We start from the raw sequence: 9295 nt of genomic DNA on the forward strand, positions 1-9295 counted from the left end.
ATCTAATATAATAAAGAAAAGGTCTCTCTAGGGCAAAGCTCAAGTGTGCTGGCTGCACATATACAAAATTCAGGTCACCAAAGTTCAAGGTTCTTGTGTAACAAATCCACTGTGTTTGTGGGTATCATCTGGCCTCTTTAAGATGCCCTCTGAGAATTAGGAGTTGGGGACTGGTAATGAAAAATGCCGATTTTCTGGTTAATGCTATTGGTTGGAGTAATATATGGTCCTGTGCCTTTGACTCAGGAGTCAGTTCTGCAGCCGCCATGAAACTGGCAGTCTCACCTTGGAGACAGGCTAAAAACTCTTAGACCATCAGGGTTCTTGGCAGTTATGCAATGCCTTTCTATGTCTGCCCAGCCTTCTCACAGTACTTAGTTCTCCAAGGGTGGTATAGATGCCATGAGTTTGCACAGCACCTGGGCGTGGGCCCACCTACCAGGCCCTCGCAGGGTTCTATCCCTGAACCGCGTTTCTTAACGCACTTCCACAGATGCCAGAATTGGTTACTGGTTTCTTTGTTTCATCCCCACTGTTATTGATATTTCCCTTAGGTATGCACACACTTCATCATATCTCAACAGCTGTAAGCAGCAGCAAACACATCAGATCAGTATACTCTACGACCACTATATGCCTCTATGCTAAGCCTATGCAAATGCATTAACAAACCTCACTTGAGACTAAGGATGTAAAAACCCCACATTAAGTCCATCTATAGAGCTTTACTCTGAACTCCTATAACACAAGAGCTAAGCTCGACTACCCTATTAGAGCAACCTTTTAGAATTTCCTCATTCCTGAACAGGAGAACTTCTGTTCAAAGTGAATCAGTGAGAGCTCTTTTAAAATATCTGTTAGAGGCCAGTAAACTCAAGTTTGCTTCCTGTGTCAAAGGCTGAAAGCGACAGGGACCATGTTTAATCTGTCAATATAAAGTATCACTGTGCCTCTACATTTTGGTTGTATTTTACAGACAGTCTGGTTAGTAAGTTGTTAAATTCTAGGATTGACTCTTGATGGAGTCTGCTTGGTCTGGAAATGCATATTAAATAAATGAAATGAGTTACATAAATTCCCTGGCTATCTTATACTTTTGTACTATTTACATGGTATCAAAATCTGTTCCAGTTGCTATGGATGCATAACAAATTACCCCCAAACTCAGTGGTGTAAAACAGCAATGAATCATGCTCACTAATACTATGGGTCAGAAATTTGGATGAGGCACAGTGGGGACAGCTGGTCTCCACTCTATGATGTCTGAAGCCTCAGATGGAAGCCTCATAGGCTGGGAGCTGGAATTATCTGAAAGCTTCTTCACTAATGTCTGGTGGTGGCTCTCGGCCGGGGGCCTTGATGGCTCTCCACATTGACCATACCATGTGGAGTTAGTTTGTGCTTCATCACAGCATGGTAGCTGAGCTCAAAGGGCAAGTGTCCCGAGAGAGAGAGAGAGAGAGAGAGAACAGATGGAAACTGTAACCTTTTTATGACCTAGCCTTGGAAGTCACCTAGCATCACTTCTGCCACATCTATTGATCAGAGAGGTCAAGTCTGCCCATATTCAACAAGAGAGAAGAGAGACCTCAGCTTTCAGTGGGAGAATGTCAGTCACAATTTAAGAAATGCATGTGGGATTGGGATATGTATATTGGTGTGGCCATCTTTGGAAATACAATCTGCCACAGTATGTATTTGTGGTAAATTCTCACAATAATCCTACAAAACAGATGCTTTCATGTTCTTCATCTTGGAGATGGAAAATGGAATTTAGGCAAGTTAAGCAACTTAGCCAAGATAACACAACCACTGGTGAGCCAAAGCCCACCCTTAACACATGCAACGCCTAACCACTTGCTCATACCAACAACCGTTAGTAAACTTACCCATACGGGAGCTTAGTTTAGACAAAGAGTTCTTCATCCCATAACAGGACATCATTTCAGTCTCTACCTGGAACCACTTTTCAGGATACCGTTACCTGTCTAATTGATCTGGCCATCATCTCTGACGTATATGGCACAGGACTTAAAGGCTTGTCCCTTAAGTTTCCTCTTATATTTCAACTGCTTCTGGGATCATATTGGCAATAGGAGCATAATGGAACTCACACAGCATAGTAATAACATGAATAATCTTTGGAGGCAGATAAACACAGGCTTAAACCTTGGCTCTAATACATTTTGTTCTGATGCAGTAAACAAATGACTTAAGTTTGCTAAGCCTCAGTTTCTTAACTACTGAAATGGGGACAATATACTTCTAGAACCTGGTACAGAAGGGGCATATTAATAAAAATAAGCAAAACATCTCTGACACCTGCCTCCACATTCTTACACAGCTCTGTGGGAACTTTCACCTCCCTAGAAGTTCCCAGGCGGTATCTCATGAATGCTTACAGATTCATCACCACACGATACCCACTTTAGGCTTCTTCTCTTCTAATCCAGACCCTTCCGCAGTGGATAGCCCCAGGAAGTCATCATCACTATGAACTCACCAGCGCCTCAGCACCTCATCACTCCTTTGGCTATAGGTGCTCCCCCAGGGAAAGGCTATCTCCTAATGAGACTCTAACAGCAATTTCTCAGGATGCCTGAGAAGTGCAATAATCAGTTTATCATGGGGGAGGATGCTCCGGCACCATTCCACTTGGGTCACATAAAAACAGTTTCTTCTGCGTTTGCTAGCAATTTCTCTTCTTCAGAGGGCTTGCACATTAGTCTTCGGGGCCAGTATAGAACAGATGCCCTTTTGCCCCTACCACAATTCATCCTTCCTCCTCACTCAATCTTTCCTTCTTTCTTCAGCCAAAAGCAAAAACACATGCAACTTACACAGCCCTTTCTTCTCAGATCTGTCCACAGTTTTAGAGACTCTCCTGACCTAACACAGTCACGCTACTGTTTACGTGCTCTCTTCTGCAGTTCCTCCCTTCTGATTTTAGGTCCTTTTCTCATCTCTTGCCCTTTGTCCTCTGCTCCTATAAGTCATGGTACATCTGGGTGGGCATTAGCTTGAGTTAGCTGCTTTTCCTAAAGGCAGCTGTTGCCCTGCCTTGTCCAGTCTGGACACCCCAATTCCATTGTTTAGATCCTCCTACTGAAGCAAACGTATGTAATGTTATCAGTTAGGGTCTTTACACACTTCATAAGGAAAAAAATCCATTCAGAAGGACTCAAATCCCATGTGGAAAAAGAAACTATATATAATTTACATGCCAATGACTTAAACTGACTTAAATATATACTAAACAGCAAATAACATTTAGTGTAGAGCTGATGACAATTTATAACCCCTGGTCACTAAGAAATTTTTAAAAACCATCAGCCAGATATGGCTGAGGGGAGTATCTCTGCCGTGGTCCTGTTTCCATGTCATTCCTCTGTCTTTCAGATCTGGGTCTTTTCTTGCCCAAGGATGAGTCCCTCTGTCCACATCTCTGTCTGGGCTAAGTGGCCACTCTCCTGTGTCAAGACTTAATACGAGTTATGTAATGCCACCCTTCTATATACATGTAAATTACTCAAAGGTCACTTTTTTTTAAGTTTATTTATTTTGAGAAAGAGAGAGAGCCCATGTGCAAGCAGGGGAGGGGCAGAGAGAGAAAGAGAGAGGGAGAGAATCCCGAGCAGGCTCCACACTGTGAGCACAGAGCCCGACGTGGGGCTCGAATCCACAAACCGTGAGATCACGACCTGAGCCGAGACCAAGTGTCAGTTGCTCAATTGACTGAGCCACCCAGGCGCCCCTCAAAGCTTACTTTCAATTCAAATTCCTCATCAGTTCCATTTGTCAAAGGTTGCTCTCTCCAAATATGTTCTGCTAACTGCCATCTCTGACTGCTTGCTGCCGTAAATAGCACCGCAGTCCCCACACCCCGGTGCCACTGTAAAGAGACGAGAGACACGTTGTATAGCCCCAGGCTTTTGGTGAGAAGCAAGCTACTTCCAGTTTGGATCCTATAAGAAAAGCTTCCCTTGTTGCCCAGATCTGATACTTCCTGTGTTTCCATGGCAAACTTCCCTCCTGGATGCAGCTGCTTCTGAGGGCTGGGGAGAAGGGAACTATTTAACCATTTTATTCCCACAATGTACATTTTGTACTTTATTTCTATTTCCCCCTGCACACCACATTTCACTTTCTGTCCTTGTGCCCTTAATGGGTGCCTCCACCCTCCTCCGCCATATCCACACAACACGATTCTAGTTCTCAGTATGTGGGGTTACTCCCGGTTAACCCCTGGAAAATCATAGGCTTTGGCAGGAAAATACTGGATTCATAGTGCCACTAGAAAAGCATCTTTTCAATAATTCTTCCATTTCTAGCAGGACTGTCTTGGTCCCACTAGAATGAGTAGTTCTTTAAACCCCCAAGCCTGGGCTGTTGGTCACCACAGGAAGTCATCTGCAGCTGTGAAAACCAATGCATGTAATGAGGATAGTATTTTTGGCATTTTTAATAGATATATTTTCGTTTTCTCCTTAAATTATGCTCCTTCACAGCCTCAGGCTCCCAGCTTAGCCAAAAGGCATACTGCTGCAAAGAATAAGAGGCCATTGATCATGTTTTAGTCATAAATCTGACTTTTACAAATCTACATCAAGATAACAGTCATGAAAGCCAAGCTCTGGGTAGAGAGAAAAAGGACACTCCAAGCTGTCTTTGCCTCATTTAACACAGTAAGAATCAGTCCTGGCTGACCAGAGAGTCTCACCAGGTGCCTCAGGAAGGAAGAGCCTGTTCACTCTCTCCCTCTCCGACCCCGACCCCGTATAAGCCTTGAATAGGGTTAACACCAGGTGACAGGAGAGCCAAATGGAGAAGTTTGGTACTTAGAACAAGCTGCCATGGAATAGCTGCTTCAGAGGGACACTGGTCATACAATGTGGCAGGGGAGACTTAATTCAGCCCCCAGAGGCTCCCTCAGCCATCACATGAGGTCAGAAGTATGTAGAAACTTCCATATGCTCTGAGAAAGGAAACAGGCTATATCTGATGGTACTGGGTAGAGAGCTTACCAGAGGGTCATTGTGGGGCATCACGGGGGAGCCTGTGGGGCTAGAGGGTCAGGTGGGGGAACAGCTTCTCCTCGAGCATAGAAGGGACACCAAATAAGCAGAGAGGACAGCCAAGCCCAAATGAACCCAGAGATTATGGAGCACAAGTCCACAAGTCCAGTAGCTTTGGCTACTGAGCAGCAGGGCAAATGGTCAGCAGGTACAGAAGAGGCACCACTGCGGAGAACAGAGAGGCCAGAGCAGTACACATGTGGGTCTGACGTGCCTCTTTCCCACGGCCATGGGTCAGTAGACGGTCCTCTTGCCATACACAGAGAAACCACCTCATAAAAGGAACAGAGGGAAATCTGAAATTCTGACTGATTATCCATAAGGTTCTGTTGCCCACCTTTGCCAAATTGGGCTAAGTTTTGTTTTCTTTTGTTTTTTTCTCTCCTTGTGGTAGACAGTTTCTGAGATGCCTCCCAATGATCCCTACCTCCTAGTAGTGTATACCTTACATGCCTAGTACCTCCTAGTGTTTATGCCCTCATATAATCCACTCCCCTTCAGTATGGTTTGGACCTAGGAACTTGCTTCTAACAAATAGAACACAGTACAAGTGTCAGGATGTGACTTCAGAGTTCAGGTTTGAAAGAGACTCTGGTTTGCCATTTGCTCACCTCTCTTCCCCTCTCCTTTGTTTGTTCTGATGAAATAAGCTACAATGTTAGAAGCTGCCAAATGGATGGGGTGCCTGGGTGGCTCAGTCAGTTGGGTGTCCGACTTCGGCTCAGGTCATGATCCCACAGCCGGTGAGTTCGAGCCCCATGTTGGGCTCTGTGCTGACAGCTCAGAGCCTGGAGCCTGCTTCGGATTCTGTGTCTCCCTCTCTCTCTGCTCCTCCCCCACTTGTGCTTGTCTCTCTCTCAAAAGTAAATAAACATTAAAAAAAAAAAAAAGAAGCTGCCAAATGGAGAAGTCTGGGTGGAAAGGAACTGAAGGAGGCTCTGGCCAAGAACCAGAGAAGAACTGAAGCCCTGTGTCTAACAATTCAAAAGGAACTAGATCCTACCACATGACAGGGATGAGTTTGGAACAGTGTCCCTCATCCTAGACCCAGCTAAAGTAACCAATTCGCCCCAGTTTTCCAAGGACTTTCCCACTGTTAGCAGTTCCATATCCCAGGAAACTGCTCAGTCTTGAGCAATCCTGAACTGGTTGCCCTAAATCTAGCCCTAGATGGCATCTTGAATGCAGCCTCCTGAGAGACGCTGAGCCAGAGGACCAAGCAAAGCCACACCCAGATTCCCAACCTAGGAATCATAAGATGCTAAATGTTTCTTGTTTTAAGCTGCTAAACTTTAAGGTAATTTGTTATGCAGCAACTGATAACCAACACATACCTCATTACCCAAAAGATTAAAAGTCCAAGTGAAAGATCAGGTCAGCTATAGAAAAATAAAAGGCGGTGCATTTTCTCTGTGCTTCAGCATGTGGTGTGAGTTAGCCACCTCTCTATCAGTGTACTGCACTTCTGAACAATTGATTCAAAGAGCAGCTTCCAGAAAGAATGAAGAATTAGGTATGCCCCTATCTTCAAGAAATTTAAAAGCCTATCAAGAAATCCAGACATAATCACCTGACAGAGATCAAAAATTGCTATCACAAACTTAATATCCCTTCTGGGGAATCTATATAGAGAGAGACTAAATGAATTTTCCAAGTCATGCAATGAATCTGTCCTATAGGTAGGAGCAGAACCAGGATTTCTCCCTATCTCAGGAAACACATATATCATCAAGCCAATAGAGACAGAGTGTGAACTCCAATTTTCTGCTGTCACAGGAAAGTTGGCTTCCTGTGGCCAATCTACTATGCCGAGATCAGCTCCATCCCATGCAGATTGGCACTTACATGCCAGTTCCTGCTTATGAGGTTACAATATAGTACATCAAGATCCTGAATACTTTCAGTGAGAAGTCTTCATATATCACAGGCTGTAGATGAAGGATTGATTTCAGGAATGGAAAAATAGGCCATAAGGGCCAATACAAATGCTCTAGCCTTTGTTGAGATAAAAATAACAATAGCCATAAATATTTGTGCAGTGTTTTACAGCTGAGGAAGACTTGCAGACACTTCCATCCCAAGATCCTTATCAACTCAAAGGTAGTTAAAGCTAAAAGAATTATTATTCTCATTTAATAAATGAGAAAAGTTGACGAATTAAGTGATTTTTCCAATGTCACAGACTGGAATTCAAAGCCAGACATCTCCCACTGGCAAGTGCTTCTCTCTTTCTTCCCCATCAGCTGAGAGAAAGTGGAAATATTCGTGAAATATCCAGCTGCCTACTTGCACTGGGAAATGATCTAGAAAGCACTATGGAGGCAGAGAGGATCTATAATAAAGTATATTTATGGGAACAGCAGAACTATTATGCATCATTGTAGGATTTTTTTTCCCCTCAAGTCCCAGACCCCTGAAGCACTGCTCTAGCAATAGCAGCTGTTTAGATCCAGGTGTAGAATAAGTTTTTGTTTGCAATATCTTAAAAATAGAAAATCTAGAATTACTGAAAATAAATTATGTCAAACATTTGAAAAACACATGGCAAAAGTACATTTTGGCGAGTGCCTTGAAGGATGGGAAAGTTCGATTCAGCTCAATGTACAATGTTGGGTCTACCTCCACTAATCTGTGCAATGGTATTCCAGATCTGTACTGCCTCATATGGTAGCCAATAGCCACATATAGCTAATTAACATTCAATAAATTAAAAATCCAATTCAAGTCACACTAGCCATATTTCAAGGCACTCAGTAACCACATGAGGCTAGTGGCTAGACATAGAACCTTTCCGTTATCACCAAAAGTTCTCCTGAACAGTGCTATTAGATTCCTGAGAAGATATAACCAAGTGCCTCCCACAGCAGTTCACAATCGAGAGATAAAACACTCTACTTCACAATATAGGAGGATAATTCTGGCCAGGCTCCCGGACAATGCTGTATGAAAGGTAATACAGAACTTTTGGAATCATTCCAAATAGGTGCAAGCTAATTAGATGTTTTTCTCATCCCTTAAAGATGTTATGACATATATTAATATGCCATGCCTTCCATTTTCTTCATTACCAATATTCCATAGGTATGGCCACACTGGAATAGTCTCTATCGTAAGAGTGTATTTCCTGTGCACGGCCATCCTGGAGAATGCACTGATCACCACAGTGGCCACAGAGTGAGTGGCCCTTTAATCCCTGTGGAAGAGCAGCCAGATTCACAGAGCTCAACTGCTGACCCAGGCACTGGTTGGGCATGCCTGAGAAGAGACCAGAGGAGGTGAAGGAGCAAGTGGTAACAGGACCTAAGGAACCAGTGATCTGAAGAGCTATGTGTCATAGCAAGAGCTCTCAGGACCCACCCTTCCTAATTCAAGGCCCCAGCCCTGAGCAGGTTTGTTTGGCCTCAGCAAGATGTTGACAGAGCAGCCTGCCACATGGCTCAGATCCCCAGCCACTCCACCACCTCAGATGTCCCTGACCCAGTTGTCCTTCAGATGCAAGCTTCTCCTCACCTCTCAAGCATCTCCGGTGAACTGGACAGAAGTTGTCCTGGTATCCAGCAAGGATCATATAGGGGAGAGCCTTGGAAATCATCTGTCCCATACTCTGAGTTTTATAAAGAAAGTTGGGGCACGGAGGAGAAGGGAGATACACAAGGTCAACAGAAGAAGAGCATCAGTGTTGACCTCAATGAAATAGAGTTAATATTCACTTCCACACACATGAGAGGACATGGCAGCTATCTAACCGGCACAAGAAATAGTTATCAATGTGGGCTCCTGTGCTGTCCGGGCTCCTATTTTCCCATATCACCCTACAGTAAGTGACACCAGCACTTAACCATTTTCCTCTGGGCAGATTTATTCCTTCTATGTGGCCTGGGTTTTAATCAGGGACCAATTACAAATCAATAAGCAACTAGTTGACGCTTGGTCATTCTTTGTGGAAACACACCAACAGAAGCCTCCAATAAGTACAGATCTCCACAAGACCAATTCAGTTTGGGAAATAAAAATCAAAGCCTGTTGCCCCAAATATTATAATTGGTAAAAATTGATGCTATGATAAAACCTAATTTTTCCAGGTCATCCTGTGATTATTTTATCCTCTAGGGTCTTAAAATATTTCCAAATTTCAGGCCTACAAACTTCAGATGTAAATAGCTAACCCATAATGATCTATCAATGCCTTAATAAGGATCAGGATATAGCTACCCAGATTA

At 43.7% G+C, this 9295-nt stretch overlaps 1 long non-coding RNA gene across 3 annotated transcripts in view; it reads right to left on the reverse strand.

Annotated features, from left to right (window-relative positions):
- LOC128315234 (uncharacterized) overlaps nucleotides 1–9295 on the reverse strand; it is a 597865-nt gene that overhangs the window by 398640 nt on the left and 189930 nt on the right. The window lies entirely within an intron of this gene.

This window comes from Acinonyx jubatus, chromosome C2, assembly GCF_027475565.1.
Source record: "Acinonyx jubatus isolate Ajub_Pintada_27869175 chromosome C2, VMU_Ajub_asm_v1.0, whole genome shotgun sequence".
Lineage (NCBI taxonomy): Eukaryota > Metazoa > Chordata > Mammalia > Carnivora > Felidae > Acinonyx > Acinonyx jubatus.